This window comes from Catharus ustulatus, chromosome 6 (genome assembly GCF_009819885.2).
Source record: "Catharus ustulatus isolate bCatUst1 chromosome 6, bCatUst1.pri.v2, whole genome shotgun sequence".
In the NCBI taxonomy this organism is placed as follows: domain Eukaryota; kingdom Metazoa; phylum Chordata; class Aves; order Passeriformes; family Turdidae; genus Catharus; species Catharus ustulatus.
In genome coordinates this window covers 42854211-42878035 of record NC_046226.1, presented here as the reverse complement: position 1 = coordinate 42878035, position 23825 = coordinate 42854211, and the positions used below count along the sequence as shown (strand labels likewise).

General features: G+C 35.5%; 1 protein-coding gene across 5 annotated transcripts in view; it reads right to left on the bottom strand.

Annotated features, from left to right (window-relative positions):
• The window catches only part of LRRC4C (leucine rich repeat containing 4C), a 498621-nt gene that overhangs the window by 192065 nt on the left and 282731 nt on the right, over positions 1-23825 (bottom strand). For all 5 annotated transcript variants that reach the window (XM_033061880.2, XM_033061881.2, XM_033061879.2 and 2 more), the window contains one exon: positions 18200-18335. The gene's annotated coding sequence lies outside the window, so the exon portion shown is untranslated. The remainder of the gene's footprint in view (positions 1-18199; positions 18336-23825) is intronic.

Sequence of the window (23825 nt, the reverse complement as noted above, 5' to 3'; positions counted from 1 at the left end):
GAATTATTTCTCAGTGATTTCTGTAATTCTTTGCTAAGGTTGTTTGGCCATCCATGTGTAACACAGCAAGTGATTGAATTCCACAACTATAATGAGCCACAGAAAAAGAACAGAAGACATCAAAGACAATTGTAATATCATATCCTGTGATGAATGATAGGAAGGAATTCCTTTCATACAGTTTCCAGATCACCCTAGAAAATGGAACTGTACATCCCCGGGAATGAAGAGGAAAAAAAGAAATTCTCAAATACCATCACAATTTTTTAAAAGGACAGAACAAAAAAAGACAGCTATAGTAACCTGATAGTGGTATTAACTTGAATGGACGAGATAAAGTTTCATTCTGATTCTAATTATGGAGAATAATTTAAACCTAAATTTACACCAACAAAATCTAAGGATACACCAACAAAATCTAAGGATACACCAATAAAACAGGAGAATTTAACTCCAGTGTAACTTGCTAGCATATTACCTTCCTTTGAGTTTTAGTTCTAGTAATTTAAAAACTGAATTCTCCAACTGCAAAAGAGAAAGGAGAAAAAAAAAACATTCTTGACCTCAGTAAATGACCAGGAAAGCTTTGAAATTTAAAATTTACACAAGTAAAAGTGCAAATTAGAAGCTACCACGCCTCTATTTTCAACATCCTTTAGATAAAATGCAACACCAGATATCAATATGTTCCTACTTATGGCAGGAATTTTTGGATGTATTTACATAACCCTTTCTTCAAACCTCTCCTTAAAACCATTTAATTTCTCTGACTCTGCTTAGAAATAATTTTAGAACCTCACTTCATGAGTTATTGCAGACCTTCTGCAGTTTATGATTGGTTAATAATAACTTATAAGTTATTTTTTTATATATTTTTAAAATTTAATATTGTCTTTCAACATAGTTATTCTCCTTCTCTGATATATATAGAGAATATCATCTTCTCTCAAATTTATCTGGACTACACTACACAGACCATGTTGTCTCATGTTCTCTAAACTGCCATATTGCTCTCTCTACTCTGAACATACTCAAAATCACAATATTTCTTCTTAATTTAAGTACCTGATATGTAACACTATATATTGCCTATTAAAAATAACACTAGCATTTCTCTAAGGCTGCTAATAACTCCCCATTAATTCCTTCTAGAACCTGCTTTGTCATTTCCAGGCTACTTAACAGTGTCAGCAGATAGTCATTCTCTGATCAGATTCCCTCCTTCTTCCACCACCTCCAACTGGTAAATCCCCAGATTATACCTAAAATCCTTGTAGAGGTGTTCTCATGGTAGACTTTATTATTGGATTTCAATCTAGAGCAATTATTCAGAACAAGATCTCCCCTGGTTTTCACTGTTGAATGATACCATCAATCTGTGCCTAATTACAACTCTCACACTTTTGAGTGCAGCCTTGTCTAAGAAATAATTTGTCATGTTAAAAAGATATGCAGACGTATTTTTTAGCTCTACTTTGGAATCAGAAAAAAGGTACAAGTTTTATGTTTATTGCCATTATTTATCTGCCCTTTACTAACAAATCAGTATTCTTGTTCACTAGAACTACGTTCATATCCATATATAAGTATTTGCCTATACTTACTTAAATATATTTTGAAATGCCCAGCACATTAACACATACAGACCTTGCAGTCTGAAGGTAGACGACAGTATCTGTTTAACACCTTGCTATACAACTTTTTAAAAGTGTCTCCAAAGCACATTTTGAAATTGAAATTACTGGAGAGGAAAGAATGTTTTCCAGCATTAAATTTAAACAATGAAAAAATGCATAAAGTATTTTTAAGCAGTATAAAATATTGTTTTCACCTTACTCTGTTTGTAATCAATGTCTCTTTTGTTCATTTAAGTATCTGGGGAATTATTAGGAAGTCATCAAAATGTTCTGTATCATTCACCAAATATTAGATCAGCCTCCAGCTAGAAAATTCAATAAACATTTTCATAACATTTCCAATAGAAATTAATGCGAACAGTATATCTATGGAAAATACTGAAACAAAAATAAAACACCAAAAGCAGCAGTTCCTTTCTAAAGTGCTATTGGGATTAATGACCTTTTTTCTATTAAAAAAACCCTTTCAAAAGCAATCAGCTCTACAGACTGTTTAACAGAAATACATTTAGAATGACTAGGAACTAATCAATCAGTCTGAGTGCACAGAAAAATGACATGCTACATGATTTTGACACAGATGACATCGCTTTGTGAGTAAAAACATTAAATGGGTTTAGTCCAGCCAATGAGATTGGGGGACTGGTTGTTTTTTTATCTGTGGCACATGTCCAAAGCAGGGCTACATTTCTATGACATTTACTGAAGAGCCGCTGCAAGTTTTTTATTCAGAAATACACAGGCATGAAAATTAAGTTTCCAGAGCTGTTATATGCATTATCTGAAAAACCTATGGTTATTTTGTACCAGATTTCCTGTGTGCTTCACATCCTCTCCTAATAAATCAGGTTCATAATAGATAATTTATTATTACTCTCGAGAGTCTTACCAAATAGGGTATGATGTTTGAATCAAAGTGGGGTGCTGAACATGTGCCAAGGAAGGCAGCAAAAGAACTACTTCATCATTTCAGCACTTCAGCTTTCTATTATGATTGCATTGGCACCTTTCCTAATGTATAAGTGAATTTAATCTGCAGCAGTGCTATACGGAAGGTGTGTTGTACGAACCTTGAATTTTAATGTAAAACATTCTGGATAATTTTCCACACACTATATGGAAATTAGTGAAGTTCACACACTTGGCTGCCTCTAAATCTGAAAATGTCACAGATCTGCACGAAGAGTTGAGCAATTCTGAAAATTAATGACTGTCACATATGGCCATAAGATATTCCTAGTGAGTTAGTGACTTCAAGTTAGTGACTTCAGCTATAGGAGATATTTAAGTCTGCAGCAAACATGCAGTTCTTCTTCTCAAAGCTACCTAACATCCTATGCTCAAGAGAAGAAGTACAGCATAACTACAAATGCAAAATTATTCCACCTTCCCTTACTTAATCCACGATTTTTCAGCAAAATGACCAACAGAACATTAAGTCTTGAGGCCATTGGCTTAACTCTCACTTTCCTCTGTAAGACCTGTTTCAGCTTTGCCCTCTCTTCTTATGGACACTAGAAGAGCTGTAAGGGTAAGGCAAAATTACCACTTCAAAAGTTGTACTACAATTACTTGGTTGCGATCACTCTCATTTTACAATCTCCATAATTTTCTTTCTATCCCTCTGCCCCCATCACATTCTTCCTTATATCCTCTGCTAACTGTCTCACTCCTGTGCATCACAGTTAGATTATCATCTGTGATACAAGATACATAATAACCTATGGATAGAAAATATTTAATACTTTAGGTAACACTTAAAATGCATAGGGGACCAAATGCTCTATCCTAGCACCCTAGCTCACATAAACCTAAAGTTAAAAAGAGTTATTAACAGGTAAATAAATAAATAAATAAATAGAAAACCACATAAAAATAAATCTTCTGTAAATAAATGGTTTCATTTCAGACTTTCCCAGACCAACAACTTCACTGTTGTTTCAGTCTCCAGCTGCCCCATCGCCAATGCCCCTCTGCCCACTCCACATTCCTCCTAAGCTGCATGACCAATTTTGCAAAACAGTGCATCTCCACAATTTGAAGTGGACTTCAGCACTTGGGAACCCTCTCTTGGCTGGAGGCTCAGTGGGTATCTCAGAGTGCAGTTATATCTCCAGAAATGGAACATCAGAGGAGTAACTTATCAGTCTTAGTTCCCAAGGCAAGGCCTTCTCTAGCAGCTCTCCAAAAGAGAACTACATACACAGCAGAGGTACATCCCTCCTGTAATTCTTTTCATCCTAACAAAATTCAATCCTGAGAGATGACTCAACTTGCATAGAAGCTAGTGGGTATAATGCTTGAGCTACCTTATGACCTGTTAACATCCAGCCTGATGGGTCAGTTGTATCATTTCACGAGGACAGCTTTAAATATTTCATCAACAAAAGAAAGGAAAAAAAACCTAAAATTGAAAGATTTTTGTTGTTTGGGTTGGTTTCTTTTATTTTTTCCTTCTACATAGAACAACCAGCATTTTAACAAAAGAAGGCAGTACTGAAATATTTGTATATGTCTGTACATAAAGAAAGCAAATCATAGGTTATCAGGTTGGATATGCCACGCTTCATCTAATCATTGCTAGATATGAGCAATGAAAACAGAGTTAATGTTCCATGGAGAAAGCAGAAGTGACAGTAATGCCCAGGAATGGACTTCTACACAAAGAACTCATTGGAAAAGCTCAAATGTCAAGTGTAACAGAAGTTTACATTACTTCAGGTTTTTGACTTATGGCTCATGCTTCCTTTTTTCTATCCATACAAACACAGGCAGTAACACAACTTAAAATCCGGTTTAGCATAGAACTTTGTTTTTAATCATTATCTGCAGAGTGAATAAACAGGACTCCCAATGTGTGTAAAAATTCCTTGGAGAAAATAACTCTTATTCTCTCACCTTCATGGGCAGTGTGTGCCTCAAGGGTGGACAGATCATAGAGTAGGCAAAATTCAATTGGACCTGATATTGTTAATGTCACTTGCCTGAACTAGAAAGGGAATTAATTCCAAAGTAGTTTTCTAGCCTTTGCCTACTCCCTGCCAGAAAAGAATTTGTATTTAAAGCTGCAGCAGATCCCCACAGCAAAGCCTGTTTGTACTCAGTTTCCCCAACCATTTCATTGGTATTACCCAGCCTGTCCCATCTACCCTAATGCACTATTTATTAAATGCTTTAATTAAAATAATGGAATCTGTAAACAGTAAGGTCAATCATAACACAGAAAATATATCTGGAAGCAAGCATGTTTTCATAATTACACTACAATGAAAAAAGGAAAAACAAAACAAACAAAAAAAACCAAAACCAAAAAATAAAACAAAACCAGATCCACAAAAAATAACATATAAAACAAAAACAGAATTCCCCATAAAAACAAAAACAGAATTCCTCATAAACAGCATTATATCTGTTTACCACACACAACTCTGTAGCTAAGGCTATGGTGGTGGGCTCACCGGCTTTAAAATATAGCAGAATTGAATTCTTCTTTTATAAATGTCTGTGACCTATTAGAGATCACGGGCCTGATTTTCAGAGATACTGAGCCTGTCTCTTCCATTTACTTTACCCTGAGACGTGTGTGCTCAGTCAACTCTCCTGGAAATCAAAATCCAGTAACTTTACATGATATTAATGGCCAGATCCTCTGCCTTCAAATAAAGTACATTGATTTATGTTGGTTGAGGCTGTTTCTCATGCTGTGTTTCTGGATACTACAGCCTCTCTGGTTACAGTAAAACAGAATAAAGATAAATAAAAAATACAGATATGAGAGAGATAAATTAGATAAATTAAGCAATAGATTAAAATAGACATATTAGACTATCACAGGACTGCTCCCTCCCACAGACTACTCTCCATCCTCTCCTGAAGCTCATGCTACTGCCTTCTTCATTTGCCTTTGGCAAGCTGCCACTGCCAACTCCTTCTTACTCCCTGGTTTCCAAATGCAGTCAGCCTGACTGGACACAAGCTGACTGCAGGACATTCAAAGCCTTTGCACTGAAATTCTCAGTTCCTTGATCTAGACACACATATGCAGACTGGCAGTAAACAGAATCCGCTAAATCAGCTATACTGTATCACAAAATTTATTACTTGACTTCATGATACTGAAATACCAGATTTTCAAAGGTCACTGTTCATGTAAATCTTCATAATGTTCAGCCAATTTATGTGAGAAGAACGTTTCCCTGTCTCACACAGTTTACATATACTCAGCAATTTTTCTTTTTGGAGTTACACACCCAATTGGTACTTAGTAGTTTTACCTCTGGCCTAAGAAAATTTGCCTCAGAACAATGTAGCATGATGTAGAAACAATTAAGATTGTCCACTCAGTATATACCTGAGGTTTTCCAGCATCTGATAATGAGTTGACATGACTGAATGATTGCAAGAGACTGTTAAGGACATGAAATTTTGATGCGATGTATTTGGATGTCAGACTGAGAGTTTGGGAAATTCCCCCCAGTACCACAAGGGACACTGTGCTGTACACATAACCTCTTGCAAAATTCGTTTCTCTATTTGCATGAACTTTACAACTCAAAAAAAAAAAAAAAGGGCATTTAATTCTGGAAAGATGAAATGTCAGTTGTGTAAGTAGGAATTCTTAATTCTAATGCATTGTATTGAAGTGAGACAGATTCAGATACAAACTCCTGAAAAACTATGCCAGGAAAAGCTGTTTCTCACTCAATTCAGAATATGAGTGTGCTAGTGCACTGGAGTGAGATTTTTGATGGGTCACATATACACTTATTCCACTAGATTGGTTCTGCAGGGCCCAGAGGAGTTGTGTGACACAGAGCTCCTCTGTAAAAGAATTATTTTCAGCAGTATATCTATGTTTCAATGAAGGATAAAGAGAAGATGCAGTGTTTTCTGTTTTCTCCTACTTTTTATTACTTGTGAAAAGAAAAAAGTTCACACTTTGTCAAGTCTGTAAATTCTTTCCCCCTTAACAGTAAAGAAAGAAGACACAGAATTAGAAGAATTCCATTACTAGCAAACCAAGTCTGAATTCTCTATCTTTTCTCTGTTAGACTCATCTCTCTCATCCATGAAGAGGGAGAGTCCTCAAATTTCAGAGAGGAATCTGCCTCAACTCACTGACACACTTATATTGCCCAACCCCTCCAGAAATGGCTACTGGTTGTTACAGATTTTAATTTCCAGTCACCACACTTCCCACTTGAGTTGCTAAAATGATCTTCAAACAGTATTAGCAACCAGCAGCTGGACATCAGAAAAGTTTTAATTTTTCACTATGCAGGTCTTATACCTGCCATCATCCATCACCGATATACCTACTTAATTTACTTAACACCTAACTTCTATGTCCAATTTCTCTTAATTTTCTCATTTAAAAGGATTTCACTCCCCTACAGTGAATATTTATATACAAAAGGATTTAAATTGGCTGAATTACTGAGCTAATTTCTGTTTGGTACCACCTATCTAATTTATCTCATACAGTTGTAAAATGAAACAACTCTGTATTTTAACGATGTGAATAAAAATAGAGCAAAAAATACACAAACATTAAAACATAATTTTGGTTCAATTCCTTCAATGTTATGTAAACAGACAGGGTTTGTGAAAGGCTATGTGAAATTATAAAACTATTTGTTAATGGATTTTAAAAATTTATTTCCACGTTAAAGACTTAGACCCAAATTCATCTCAAAAAATGACTTAACCCCTTTTTAGGTCTGCAGAGCTAGCAATTCTCAACTTGAACCCCCAGACTTGAGAAGATATCTCTTCTCAGCATGGATATACTTATAGCCATGTGAGTTTTCGCAGTTGGTCTTTAGTGCTGTTTCAGTTGATGATTCATTTATTCTGTAGGTAGAAATAAGTATAGCTAATGAGATCACAGAAACATTCTGACAGCTTTGATGTGAATACAATCCCTATATTAAGAGCAGTGTGTGGAGGAGTAAAGGGTGGGATGTTCTCACTTGTAATTTGAAATAAGTTTGGTGGATCTCAGCATAGTGCATAGCAGACTGATGTTCAGAAAAATCACCAGTCAAATTAAAATGGGCACCATTCTTAGCAACAGCAGCAAAAAATAATGATTAAATGGGCACAGTAAGATCAAAACAGACTTACCATGCAATTTGCTGAAGGGAAAGTGTCTTTAGAAATTTGACATCAGCTCCATCTTTACGAGGAAACCATGGTCAAGTCTCAATGACAAAAAATTATATTTTCTAAAATATATGTAGTAAGTTTTCAAATGGCTTAAATCTGCCCTGCTCTATTGACTTTAGGAAAGCTGTGGTATTTTCCAGAAAGTTTTCAAAAAATATTAGTAGTTACCTACCACCTAAACATTTTATTTCTTCTTGCATGCCTATGTAACTTTAATGGTGTTTTTCTCTCAGAAGAAAATCCCTAAGAATCTATTATGGTCCTCCACCCATGAACTACTCTGCTAATGCCAGTTTTCTGAGGTACACAGTATACATCTTGCAGCTCCCAGAGACAGGAAGATTTTGGCACTTGGATCAGAATTTTTGTGATCATTTTTATAGAATAAAATAAAAACATACATTTTATGTAATCACTATCATCCACCACAAAATGAGTGAGCATCATAGTGGCTGTATGAAAATTCCTTCTCATATCTGAATGGAAAGGAGACTAAATGTAGAAAAAAAAGCATTACAGTTTTACTTCACTCTTCAAAAAACCTGGTAACAACATGAAAATTTTAATGTGCTGCAAACATTTCATCAATTAATGGTATTAAAGCAAATTTCCTTCTTAAGCATGTCAGCCTTCCATCTTTCTACCAAACAACATTGGAGGGAGGGGAGAGATTTGTTTTCTTGTGTGCTGAATCCAGGGGTTTCTAAAATCATGATTTTTCTTAATCTGTACATAGTAACAATGAGTCTAAAACATTTAACACCTTCAGTGAGAAGCTAGGAGGAAGAAACTTTCTAAGCTCTCTCTGGAGTGAGAGGAATGGGAATAGGACAGAAGACACCTTGGACAAATGAAGCAGAGACACTGATCAGCCCCAGACATGACGCGACTAACCTCATCTCCCTCTTCCTTGGACCCACTCTGATAGCACGACACCTAAAAGCCATTACCACAATCCATACCATGACAAAATGTGCAGTATGGTTATTTTCCTCTCATGCTTTGTCTTTTCCTTAGGAACACTCTGATTCCCTATCATTCTAAATATAGGAAACTTTCAACTGCCAATGAATTCTATAAAAATCTAGCAACACTGGACCAAAGTGAAATCTAACCAGCACTTAACATGAAAAAAAAAAAAAAAAAAAAAAAGGCAAAGCCTGCAGGTTTAGGGAAGTAACTGTAATCAACCTAAATCTTGCTTTGTAAAATTATTTAGGAAGCACAGGTTGTTTACTCAGCTAAAGTTCCATAAAGCCAATCCTTAATTTATATCTATTAAATTTTTACATATCTAACAAAAAGCAGCATGCAAATGCAAAAGCTGAACAAAAGCATTCATTTCTTCCCCATGATCCCACCTGCTTGTTACTCTGAAAGGAGTGCTAATATTAAAAAGCTGCACACAGCCTCCCAGTAATTAGACTCTGTTTTGCAGTCACTCTTTATTTCCTTGTATCACCGGAGGCTAAAGGATTGAATGTAGCCTAATTCAATGAGAGGGCAATTCCTCAGAGCACTAGAAAGATAATAATTAAAGAATACTGGCTTGAACTAGGTCCACACACTGTACACCTCATACATTTGTTGTGAAGGACAGATGACAGAGAGTGAGGAGCTGGATGCCATAAGATCAAATGTGAGTGAACACAGCACTGAATTTCACAAAACCACAGTAAAATTGCTTTCCTTCACTCTTCTCTCTCCTCTGATATTTTACTTTTTATTGTTTTATTATGCTAGATCTATAGTTCTGTATAATTGCTGGAATAAACTCACGAGTGATTTTCCCAGTCATACTGTCAGTAATCTAGAAAAAGCACTGCAGCAAACATTATGGTTTTAAGTTCCTTATTTATTTTTACAAAATCAAAATTTTTATGGTCCAAATATGTAAGGCTACAGGAATCTGAGAATTTCCTATTAATGCAATTGCTAAAGAAACATAGACTTATATAATGCCATTAACTATTCCTACAAAGGAAGCTAACCATACTGAGCAAGCTCTCATTTGTCAAGAAATAGGAGGAACCAGATTAATAATACCACCAAAATATAATGGAGCACTGTATTTTGATATTAGCATGAAATACAAGACTATATTCTGAAAATTCCTCAAGTAATGTGTTACAGATTATTTAGACATAAAAGGTGTAGTGGATTAAAACCATACCTGGAAACAGGGTAAATAGATTAAGGGACACTAAAATATTTCTGTAAAGTTGAATATTCTTCCAGGCATATACATTTCACAGAATTCAAATCAGTAATTTGCTATTTTTAAATTAAATTTGTTGCTGTTATCCATATGTCTAAAAATACCCCTGTAACTTTCATATATGAGTCCCATAGTGCAAAAATCCATCATAAAGCATGATGGATGGGTGAGTTATACTAGATAATTAAATTTTAGTTTAGTGAATTCAAGTTAGTCAAAGTAACTTAAACCATATAGACAGACTGACTTTTTAAATGAAGGTATTCACAAGCTTATCTATCATAAGTCATAAAATTTCTCAAATCAATGCAGTTTATATAAAAATTAGAAACACAAAATTCTCTATCAGCAGTGAACCATGAACAATGATACTAATTCTGGTGACAGCCATGGTAAGTTGTTCCTGTAGTGCAGGTGCAGATACAAGCTGCATCATGCTAAATTTTTATAAATACAGATGAACTGGACAGTAAATACTGAGGAACAAGAACACAGCAACACAGCAGCCCAAGCAGAGGAAGCTACCAATCTAGAGAACAATGGATCTCTGTACAGCAGTTTTCACATCAAAGAAATCCATTCCATGTACCATGAAAAGAAAAGCTGCAAAGAGACCTTTTGAAGAAGTCAGCTATAAAGACATTTGTGACAAATTAATTGAAAACATAAAGGTTGGTCTGGGAGGAAAACCTGTACGGGACAAAAAAAAGCCCCAGGAGGCAGCTTCATGCTAACAAAAAATTGTATTTTCAAATGCAGTCTATCATATTTGGTAAAGTAGGGGTAAATTTTTTCCAAGCACAAACAAGCAGATGTTTGATAGAGAGACACAATAGAGTAACTGAATTCCAAATAAAGGTTAGTATGGTTAATCAAATAATTTGCCAGTCTTATCATTACATGAAATTATATTTTTACATAAATCTCAGCCTATCACAAACATTTTCATATTTCTTTATATACTTCATGCATGGGTTACACATTAATATATATTTCTGAAGTTAATTACAACAGAGAAATAAGTGTGTCAATAAGAGTTAGATGGCAAAGACATAGTTGAAAATCTGAATTTCTCCATGTGCAAAATAGTTAATAGTCATCCTAACTCCTGCTATACTTCCCTCTGCTTACATGCCTTAACACCTATGCAGTTCCATCAATAACAGGACTGCATTTCTATTCCCACTTTCTGAATATGATCCTAAAAGTCAAGGCAGTTGCACTTAGAACTACCTTGACAAAAATAACTTTTGCCACATGAAAATCCATCATTCAGAAGCTGGAGTGATCACTACTACCATCAAAAAAATTTAAAGATCAATATTTTTCATAATTCTGTATGTGACATGAATAGAATAATCTAGAATGTGAAAAGTGAGCTTCTGTCTACTTCAATTAATTGTTTATTGATAAAGAACTTCCTTAAATATATGTTAATTTGAAATATACTTTTATACAGTATATGAAATATACAGAAATATATTTTATTTATCAATAACAGTATCCATATATAAAAATATAGGAACTGATTCCCTGAAATGCTTACTGCCTTAGCTTCTACTGACTTTGGATTTTCAGGAAATCAACAGAGCTGGAAATCAAGTCTATGGCTCCAATCCATAAACTCCTAAAACTAATATGTCCTCCTAGAAGAACCAGGCATTTTCTCAGGGTAGGAAGAAGTTTTTTCTCTATTTCACTCACAAGCCCTTATATTCCCTGATCCAAATTGCATCTGGTTTTTTTTACAGCTAAAGAAATACAAGAGACTACTGAGGTTTTACTGACCCAGTAGGCTCTAAAGAAATCCCTGATGCTTTCTTGGCACTTGCTATCACTTGTGACCTTTATTTTCTAAAAAGGATTATTATTACTGACTTGCATTCTACAGTTCCCTACAGGATATCACCAGCCATATGTCAGCCTTGCTCAGGGGGTTCTCATATACAACTCAAACAATTTTACACTTATTTCTAGTGTTCATTGAAAATTATGACCATTTCTTTCTGTACCAATTCCTATTGTTTCAATTGAATGTGGACTTCTAACATCCAGTTAAACACAATAACTTACATAAAATACAATGACCTTCTGGTATCAGTCATTTAAGAACTTAATTTTCATTAAATCGCACACATGAAGCCACCTATGTGACCCAAGAAAGTAGAAGACAATATTTTTAAAGACCTTTCTAGCCTTGTAACTAATTATTTGATCATATACCATTTTGTGTGATGTTCCTATGATAATGCACTTAATCATGAAGCTCTGATCTGCCCTCATACCCACTACTTTGCTCATTAATTCACCTTCACAGTCTATAATACTGTCTCGTAAGCATTGACAGTATTTTATGTTTTATTTTTATTTCGGTAATCTTCACTCCCATGATGTGGAAAATTTTCACTCCTGAGTTTTTAAGTTTTGGTATCACATAATTTTGCAGCATTGAAAATATGAACAGTTTTGGATTAAAAAAAGAAAAAAAAAAAAAAAAGAAATAAAAGTGATGTATAAATGAAAGAGAAAGATGTTATCCATTTAAATGGGTTGGATCTCAAATTGTAAAACATCTATATACAGACCAATTAAAAAACCAAAAATCATAAGATCATTTTGCAAATTAATTATGTTACATTCCAAGATGGTGCCTGTTATCACATCTAGGTTGAATCACATGGCTATCTTTTTATTGGTATTTATTTATTTATTTATTTATTTATTTTAACTGGGGTGAGGGGGTTACAAATTAAAGAAATAGGGTGTTATTAAGAACTGCAAAAGTTCTAAACTACTATCAGTACATTCAGTAGCTTTAGCAGTACTGATCATTTTCCTAAGTAATTTTATTTGTTTCCTGACAAATGGAAACTTGAGAGGAATCTTCCAGAACAACAGTGTCATGTCCTTCCTCAGGGAATTTAGACTGTAGGACATTCTGAGTGCAATGTTTGATCACCAACATAATGACATAGCTTTACATGAAAACTACCTGAGTTGGCAACAGGAAAAGTGAAGAGGAAGGGTCACTCGATTCCAAAGTTATTGTCACAACACAGGCAATGTAGTGCACAGTAGAGTCCCGGTAATACAGTCCACACCTTGAGTCAGAAGCAGAGCTGGCCACAAACTTTATATGCCTTAGGGAACACACAATACCCACAGATTTATGCTAAATATTTTAGACACTGTAGGAAATGAGAAACATGATTCTTGTGTATTTCAGTTGCAATTGTGCTCAAATTTTCACCTGCGAAAACGTCCTCTTTGACTACATTAAAAATACAATGTGAAGAAAAGAAAATGGATGAAAAATACTGATGCTTATAATATTTCCCTCATTCTAATACTTTTCTTCCAAGATAATTAATTTCAGTATTTACAAGACATCCTATAATCTAACATACTTTTACTTATAGACAGGCAATTGTTCTGTCTTTTAAATACAACTGTTATAGCCCAATATTTAATTTAAAATGATATTAAGTTAAAAATTGAAATACTCCGGAACATTTCAGAATTCCTCTGCTTTCACGTTTCATTACAATTCAAATACAGTCCAAGTTTTCTAGAGATTTTAAAACCATAATGAAAGACATGGATTCAGTGGCTAACGACATCTAAAAAGGAAGAAAACCCATGGGAAAAATTTTAACCATAGATATAGAATGTCTTGTGGATCAGGATAAAGTTTTACTGTTCTCGAATGTTACTGAGAGTTCAAGAGAACATAATCCCATGATCACATCAGTGAAATGTGCCAGCAGAAGCAGTGGCCCAGCCCCTGAGTCAAAAGCAGATTCATCATTCTGCAGATGAACAGTAAGAAGCAGGTGTCATCAGCTACTGGCTGCAAGAATTTATATTATCTTCCAAAATACCTTCACCTGCTGATGGCAGGTCAATTCCTTGAGGACTGAGAACTTTCAGCCAGTTCTTCACATCCTGGAATAACTAGAATAACATTCTTCTTGAATGTCACATAAGGTGACACAAGAGTGTTTCAAATATTTAAAAATATATTTGCTTTAGCTTTTCTCTTTTGACATTTGGACTTCTATACTTTTGTTATTTTTGCCCTCTCCTTTGGTCACACAGTAATTAGTTTTTGCTGCTTCTAAGTATGAGAAGCTAAAGAGTACCAGTAACCACTAATACTGAAGTTTTTAACATTTCTCGCTAAGAATAGAAACTGTTACTAAAATAGCTGTTGCTTTGAAATTTAGCCAGTTAAAAAACCTTATGCAGGAAAGACTATTTTCCAAGAAGTTGAGGATATATGAATTTATAGATCTGAGGCTACTATTTCACAGATTTTTCAAGCATCAGTCTTGGACCACATTAAAGCCTAAATATTGATAATATTTTTCATACCTTATAGCAGAGGATTTTGAAGATTATACAATCTGGATTACAAAGTCACAAAGTTGCAAAGTATTAAGTCATTATTTTCAATTGCTGTTTAGTATATAAAGCCTTCAGAATTTCGAGTATTATATCTGCTTTTTTGACAGTGCATTGCTTCTCATCCTTTTCCTGGGGAAAAGCACCAAGGAAATATTGCTGATGCAGATGACAAACTGTGAGAGGACAAAGTTTCAGCAGGTCCAATTCGTTACCTAATGTGAGCATGAAATTTTTTTTGAAAATAAATTTTTGAAAAAAAATGTTGTTGCTTTGTCACCTGTTGATAGATTATAACAGCCATTATTTGGAAATTTTGCCTTCTCTTCCCTCAAAAAAGGTTAGCTGTCTAGGCTTTGAGATGCATTCTGGAATTTAACCCATAATAACAAAATTACTAAGGCACCTCTACTTATCCCCTAAGTGATGGAAGTTATAGCTCAGCCTAAGGGCTTTCTGAGACATATCTGCCCCATTGTAAACAAATTGTAAATGGACCAAGTCTTTCAAAGGAGATTAGCTTTACATAAGCCCACTGCTGTTCAAAAGTTACTAAAAAAATATTCAGGTTTATCACCTTGCAATTCCTCAAGTTACAGCAGCTGAAGAAGATAAAGTTACAGTAATTTCACGACTATAAGGCTCACCCTTTTGACTAAAATTTTGGCCCATACCCAGAAGTGTGCCTTATAGTCCGCTGTGCCTTATATAATGTACAAAGTTCGGAAATTCGCCAACACGGAAGTGTGAGCCGCGAGCCGTGGGGAGAGCCAGCATGGCTGCGGTTGCCGGGTGAAGGCGGGGCTGCGGGCGCGCGGCAGCCCAGTGGAGGCGAGCCCGTGGGGCTGCATTGCTGCGGCAACTGGTTGGAGGCGGGCCCACGGGAGTGGCGCCCCTCCTGCCAGGTACAGGTGAGCCTGGGGGCCCAGGGGCCAATGGCTGCCGCGTTGAGGTGGGGCCTCGGTCAGCAACCGTGTGGGGGGAGCTGGGGGCGGATCCTCGCTGCAAACAAAAAGTGCGCCCTATAGTCCAGTGTGCCTTATATAATGTACAAAGTTGCGAAATTTGCCGGCTCCCGGAGGTGCGCCTTATAGTCCGGTGCACCCTATGGTCGTGAAATTACTGTACTTTTTGCTGTTAAGACTTTAATAAAGGAATTGTTGCTAAAGTACATATAATGTACTTGAATTGTTTTGTATTAAAATCTCTCATAAATTCCATTTTCTGTGTCCATCAAAATAAAATATGTTTAAACACAGACATTATTTAAAGCTAAGCCACCCATAAAAAAAATGGCAATATCAAAACAAGTATATTTAGAGCACAGTATTTTAAATTCTATAGGCTTGTGCAGTTTATGTCCAATATCAGAAAAATAAGTTTTGAAAATAAGTTTTGTTGTTCCTGGAGAACCTGCAAACCTACCATTTGAGGTGGAGAGGGGGAAAAAAAAAAAAAAGAAAGAAGATTACTGCTGTAATTCCTTTCATTATAGTGGCAAGCTGTGGTGGGCTGACCCTGGCTGGATACCAGCTGTTCCTGAAGCCTTTCTATCATTCCCTACCTCAGCTGGACAGGTGGATCTGCTCCACCACAGGCTGCAAGGAAATCTCTGCTCTGCTGCCCAGAACACCTGCTCCTTCTCATTCTTCACTGACCTTGGTGTCTGCTGAGCTGTTTCCTTCATGTATTCTCTCTTGTCACTGCAGCTGCCTGTTGTGCAGGTGGGATTTTTTTATCCCTTCCTTAATAATGTTATCTCAGAGGCACTCCCACCGTGGCAGGTGGGTCAGTGGCAGGTCCATCCTGGAGTCCCATGGCATTGGCTCCATCAGACACAGCAGGACTCTGGCAGCTTCCCACAGAAAACACCCCTGGAGCCCTCCAGCTTCCACAACCTCTCTGTGCAAACCCAATACACAAGCCTGGGAACTTCTAAGTTTATTGAGGAGATAACAGTATGGGTAATTAGATAATATAAACACCATCTAAGCCATTTGTGCTTCATCGGGCATTATGAAAACCTATACATTTCAAGCAGTTCTCTTCAGCAGTGCAAAAAAGCAATCCCAGAAGGTATTTTTAAAAATATTAAAAATATTTCTGTAAATATAAGACTTGCAGTGATAGTACCCATACCCAGACATATGATTTGAATAATTTCATATAGTAGCAAAAAAAGTTCCTGGTAGGACCACTCAGCAAATATTACTTTAAAAAACCCCCAAAAACTAACAAAAACAAACAAAACCCCCCTACACACACACAAAAACCCATCAAAACAAAAAAATCAAAACCAACCGACTAAAAATATCCATCAAAAAACAAAAACATGAAGCTTTAAGACATATAAAATAAATGAGCAGAATTCCACCCTGCAGGTGGTAAACAGATTGGAGATAGGAATTCTCAGAGATGAGTGGCAGTAACAGAAGAAATACCTACAGTGCTATCTTAGTTTTAGCTCGTTTTTTTCCTACAAGAAAGAGAACAAAGGACTAAATAACAATTCAGACAGGTCCACATCCATGACTTTTTCATATTTATTTTGAAAATTTAGTTTCTTTTTTTAATTTGCCTTTAAATGAATAGCAGCCAATGAAAATGAATTCTAATTTAGATCAGCACCATAAGTTCTCCAATTGTATTGCATCAACACACCAAAAACTTTCTTAAAACACCTCTCAGCAGATTCAAAATGTGACAGTCATCACTGTCCATTAATTTCTATTAGTGTTATTAGAAAAGATGGTAATATTTTCCTATAAGGCATACTAAAATTTGCTCTTCAGTAAAATGTATTTTCTATAGATTTGAAAATACTAAAAAGAAAACTAACTATTCTTTCTTATTCTTTGTAAGAAAACATTTTTCTTTGATTTATACAGATTTTCTTTCTTTGGAGGGAAAGAAGATAATTGAAAAAAATCCTGATATTCTTATAGTATCATTATTTCTAATTTTGTTGGGATTGGCATCTTTTTTACCTTGAAAGCTTTTTTTAATATCTGGATGGTTATGGAACACAGAACACAAAATAATTCTCACTTAATAGTATACTTGTGTGTAGGATAAAGTCTCAAAAATGTTAATACAAGGTAAAAAGAAAAATCAAAACTGACTCTTGACCTCGACAAAGTTTCAAAATCTATTTAGCTATATGAAGAATGAAAATGTAAAATTCCCATTCCAGTGCAGGAAGCCATCAGAATTCCCTTTTTACAATCATAATTGCACAAAAAAAGCAACAAAGTGAAAAACCAGATTGAAAAATGTTCTGTACCCTAAATTTCTCTCATGATTTGGTATTCTTCTGTACAAATACAAAATACAGGACTGTGCTCCTGTCAACACACACTGATGTTCTAATAAAAAGATCAATGCTTATTGCACCCTAAATCCCTTGGACTGCACGCAGACCTCTCTGATTGTTAATGATTAATGCTTAGCTCTACTTTATACATTAAGCACCAACAAATGGCTACAAGACTGACACAGATGAGCCACAATAAATTCATTCCCTATAATTTGTGTCTACTATCAGTGGAGAACCTATAGTTACAAACACAGAAATTATTTTGAGATCTGTCATAAACATTGGTCACCAATCATCCATTTATACCCTTTGTTTTTTATAAAACCTTGTATGAATATAGGAAAAGTTTTAAATGAACAGGCAAGAACAAAGTTTGTATAGAAGGTAATAGCAAGCCTTAACACACACACAATATTAATGAATGAAAAAATGGAAGGAAAGTAATTATCAGTTTACCTGTCCTTAGTAATTCATGGTACTGTTAATTGTCCTTCATGTCAAAGTGTTGTGTATCTATCTTCTCCAAGGTACGCTGTGTCTCGGGATATGTCCGTATTAATCTCCATTGCACATTCCTTTACTTTCTGGCAACCTGTACATGTTGAGGAGGGAAAAAAATAAAATTCATGGTGTGATGTGTCACTGACAGAGCATAATATCATGTGCTTTGGAATGAACATTAAAATCTTGTGAATAATTATGAAACAGAAACACCTCAAGTGCAAGCAGTTGAAATTTCTTGAGCAGACCACCTAAAACAAAGAATCTATAAAAGAATCTATAAAGAAAGACAATGAAAGAGAGTTCATCCGGTTTTGACTAGGAGTTATATTCTGTTCTGATTCTCTTAATCAACAATAATTTTAATAATATTATAGAACCTATTCTTGAGACATCACAAAGTGGGTAGTTTAGGCTACAATCATTGTCCTATTTACCAGACAAATATTTGCCAATGCACACCAGAAGTCATTGACAAAGAAAAAATCATTATCCTTTTCTGAACTGCATACATTGAAATGCAGCTAGTTACTTTATTGTGGGTTGAGTTTTCCCAATGCTTATGGCATTTTCTAGCACTTGGCAGGAGCTGTACCTTCAAGGCCAAATATCCAATGCTAGGGAGCACCTGGGAACTTGGGAATTCTTTGTGCACAAACAGTCCCTGACAGTAGAGCTGCTTCCTGACAGGAATTAAATGCAGATATCATCACCATGACATACATAAATCTTCCCTACTAAATGCAGATTTGAGAGCTGAACAGTATTTTTTTTTTCAATCTCCTAGGACAAGCTTTTCATCATTCTGATTCCACTGCAGTTTTATCTATGTGTGACAGTCATTAATGGTTATTTATATATTTTATAATCTGGAGCTACTTTGTAGTAGCCATAGTGACTACTACTTTATAGTAGTAGTTACTCTGCTGAGGAAAATAAAATTTCTAAGGCAGGTGTGTGCTACGTTAAAGTTGCACAATGTAGCTATTCAAATACCTGGAAATGTAATTTACTTTGAAGTAAAAAAAAATCTGGTAGTAAATAGGGTGATCTCCAATCAACAGATCATAGACATATCTGTCAAGTTCATGCCAAACATCAAATACTTTCACAGAAAATGTGAAATTACTTGAATATCAGAGGACTTATTTCTTCTGTGTTCAGAGGCAATGTATGAAAGAAAACTCAGGGACAAAAATACAGTAACATTCCTTAATTTGAGGTATGGTAATATTTGCAGTCTCTCCTATGCATCATATAAGTTATATATATAAGATACTAAGGGTTTCTCTCTCTTTTTCGGTCCCTGGTGGGTTTCAACGGGACCGGAGAGTGCTAACATGTAGCTATCTCTCAGAAACCCATATATTTCATCAGCTGAGAAAGACCGGAGGCCACGCTTGACGATTTCCACACGAGTTTATTTCATGCGAAAGGGGGTCAGGCAGGATTCTCTCAGAACAAAGGGCAGACACCTATATTTATAGGTTCAAGAAGGATCCAACTACAACCAATAGAAGTTTATACAAAGAACAGTAACTGACCAATTGAACATCCTAATTTCTAACCAATTATCTTCCGAAGTGTTAGGAGAGTGACCAAATTCCTAAGGCATCTGGCTCAGCCTTGGTATCTAGGATATCTTATCTATTACAGCAAATTCCAAGGGCCAGAGGAAGATGGCTTTGGAGAAATTGTATCTTCCACAAAATACTTCTGAATTATTAAAGTGAATGTATGCAGTTAATACACAGTGTTGAAATGAAAGAAATGTTTTGAACACTTCTATTTTGTTTTTTCCTAAGAGTGACCTTCTGCCCTAAAGACACATTATCAATCGCCTTTATTAGCTCATTTATTAAGTGATTTATCCAGTGATCCAGTGGGTTTATTAATTGAATTGTCTCTGCTGAATGCTTTCTATAAGAAAGATTAGCTTTGGCGCCTGGAAAAGTGAAAACATTATTTTAAATTAACTATTGGGGTCTAATAGTTTCTTATCATAAGAAAGAATTTCTATTTGGGCCCAGATGTTAAAAATATATTCTTTTTCATATTTATGAAATATAAAAAATAAAAATGGAAACATACTGAATCTTGTACAAAAATTATAATAATACAATATATAGGAAATAGAATATAAAAGTTAAAAAGTGTTGTTCTTTAAAGCAGAAAGAAAATGCTTTATGCATACACCTACACCACTGATATATTATTCATCTTCCATAATAAATGAGAATAATCAGGGGACAAAAAATAGAACAAGAGAGAAAAACCCATCAGACACATTCACAGTCACAGATTATACCACAGCTTAATTTACTATTATATAAGGGAAAACTAAAAAAATCACAGATGTTCTGAAACTTAATCACTGGGATCATTTGAAAAGTTCATTTTAGAAAGTGATTTTTCTCCTGTGCTGCATGAAGATCAGAAATTGGCCTAATTGTACCAATAAAACTATGAGAACCACTCTATCAAAAAAACGAAGATACATATTGTCTTACAAATTGCTATTACAAATTACTAGATTTTAAATTAGCCTCAAGTATTTTGTCTTGCCATTGGTAGTTTATCCTTCCCAAGGATGACATGAACTACCTTTGGCAACAGTAGATGGAGGGATCAGCTGACATTCCAGACTGCAAACTAGATCACTTTTCTTCTTTGTATAGAGGCAGTGAAAATTATTCTATAATTACAGATCTAACAACCAGCTCATAGTAAACTGTTAAGGTAATTCTTCAGTAAAAATTTTCTCAATCTATTTTATGTTTTTAATATATCAATCAATTAGCACCTAATCTTAATTCAACTTCACCAGTAGTTAGCTGAGGTATTTCAACAACCACAGAGTTCACACTCACATGAGCCTTTTGTATGCTGTTAACTACCATCCGTCAGTTCCTCTTTTGCTTTCAAACGCAATTCAGGGAAATGGATGTTGAAACAGGTACTGGTGACAGAGGGACTCTGCAGAGATTCCATTTCTAATTCACCCATAAATTTAAATGGATCACCAAGGGTAGAAATGGATTTTATGCTTGGAAAAGCACTGATCGTAAGAATTTTATCTTTCGGCCTATGTTTTCCATCAGTAAAATGCCAATAGTAATACATTGTCCTGCACTTTGGCCACAATAAGCCCCTACAACGTTACAGGTTGGGATGATGTGGCTGGACAGTGCTCAGGCAGAAAGGGACGTGGGGATACTGGTCGACAGCTGACTGAACAGGAGCCAGCAGTATGCCCTGGTGGCCAAGAAGGCCAAGGGCATTCTGGCCTGGGTCAGGAATAGTGTGGCCAGCAGGAGTAGGGAGGTCATTCTTCCCCTCTACTCAGCACTGGTGAGGCCACACCTTGAGTGCTGTGTCCAGTTCTGGCCCCTCAGTTTAGAAAGGACCTTGAGACACGAGCACATCCAGAGGAGGCAACGAGGCTGGCGAGGGGCTTGGAACACAAACCCTGTGAGGAACGGCTGTGGGAGCTGGGGTTGTTCAGCCTGGAGAAAAGGAGACTCAGGGGTGACCTTATCACTCTCTACAACTCCCTGAAAGGTGGTTGTGGTCAGGTGGGGGTTGGTCTCTCTCTCCAGGCAGCACTGACAGAACCAGTCTTGAGCTGTGCCAAGCGAGATATAGACTGGATATTAGGAAGAAGTTTTTCACTGAAAGAATAATAAAGCATTGGAATGCTTGCGTGGGGAGGTGGTGGAGTCACTATCACTGGATGTATGTAAAAAAAAGACTGGATGTGGCACTTGGTGCCATGGTGTAGTTGAGGTGTTAGGGCTTGGGTTGACTTGATGATCTTGGAGGTCTCTTCTAACCTGGTTATTCTGTGATTCGGTGATTATATACTTCATAATTGTATGTGTAAACAATAGACAGAACTATTTATAAAATGCACGTAACAACAATAACAACCTCATAAAGATGTTTTCATAATAAAAGTAATAACATCACTAATCAATAATCCTTCAACTGTTAAACAAGTATGATATTATAATTGCCACAGAGGAACTGCCTGGAGTATAAATACAATTACACGTTATGATTAATTACTGAACAATTTTCAGTCTGTGTTTGGGAATCACTGAGGATCCTTGAGTTTGGAAGGGATCTACGAAGACCATCTAATCCAAGGTTTAAAATGCATGTAATGTTTTGAGGATGTGCTAAAATAAGCATTGATTTATTTTTTTCTCATCCTGCCTTGCACATCACAGAATCCTATTTCCTGATCATGTTACTACCATACAATGGCCACGGAAGAAAAGACTGATTTTGCAACTACTTAGTACCACAGTATTTTGTTGCTAAAACATTCTACTATACTTCAGCAACCTGTTAGTGCCTCAAAACTTTAAATTATTTTTGACCCTTTAATTTCAAATTCTGATTAGGTTTTGCTTTCTGCCAGTTTGTCAGTGTATGTATCACTACATTCAATTTTATCTTTTAAAAACTATTTCTCAGTCTGATGTGATTTCTCTCTTTCTACATCAAGATTACAGGGTTATGAAAGGACAAATTCTCTCATCTCTTGCCATCTTGTATTTAAATAAAGCCTTACTTATGTAGGTCTTCTTGTCCCTCACAGAAATTGCAAGATCAAATTATTTCTACAAATGAGGAAATTAGAAAAATCCACGGTAGTACCGTTCTCTGATGAGTGATGACTAAGACTAAATTATTTGGATTCTCTTTCCCATTGCTAATCCTATTAAAAAAAATGCATTCTGTATCTCATATAGTTATCCAGAATTTCCTAAAGGATGCAAAATTTCAGTCCCTCATTCAGGGCTATTGTCTTGTTTCATGATGGTTCCATGCGGAAAAGAATCTGACTCCCAAACAGATTAAGTCAACATAACACCTTGCAGAAGTTTTGGTTGGATTTATACTTGAGATTTTATGGAAGTGACTCAATTGTTCCTACTAAGACAATAAATCATACAGTTTGTTGGCATAGTATATATATGGCATAAAATGTGCACATCTATTTCTCTTTCTTATTGCCTAGGGAAAATAAATTAAAATGTTTTTGATACTTTGATTCTGAAAGAGACCTCTGGGATGCTTAGTGAATTAAGTTGACTCAGAACTCAACTATAATGTTTTAAAAAAGGATTACTATTTTCTTTCTTGAACAACATTCATGTATCACAGAGATTAATTCCTTGCATACATGAACCACCACACAGTTTTGGAGATATAGTTTCCAGTCATGTAAAATGGATTAATTAAAGACAGGTTGATAAACCATTTCTTTACCACTGCATAGGGAATAAACCACACTTTAGGCACTTTTTATAAAGCTATTTTCTTATTCTGTCATTGCTTTAAAGTGCTGGATTTCTTTTGACAGGGTACTTTCCATTCCCAATAATAATTTCATTTCCCTCCTCTATAAAAACTTCTCTATTTCTCCATTCCTAACAAAATAAAAAGTATGAGCAACACAACAGAAAATTTTCACTGTTATGAACCACCTTTTTTGTAACCGATTCCATAGTGTCTGATTTTGAATGGAGTCAGCACAGTCATCTATGCAAAATTAATACTACACAAAGCA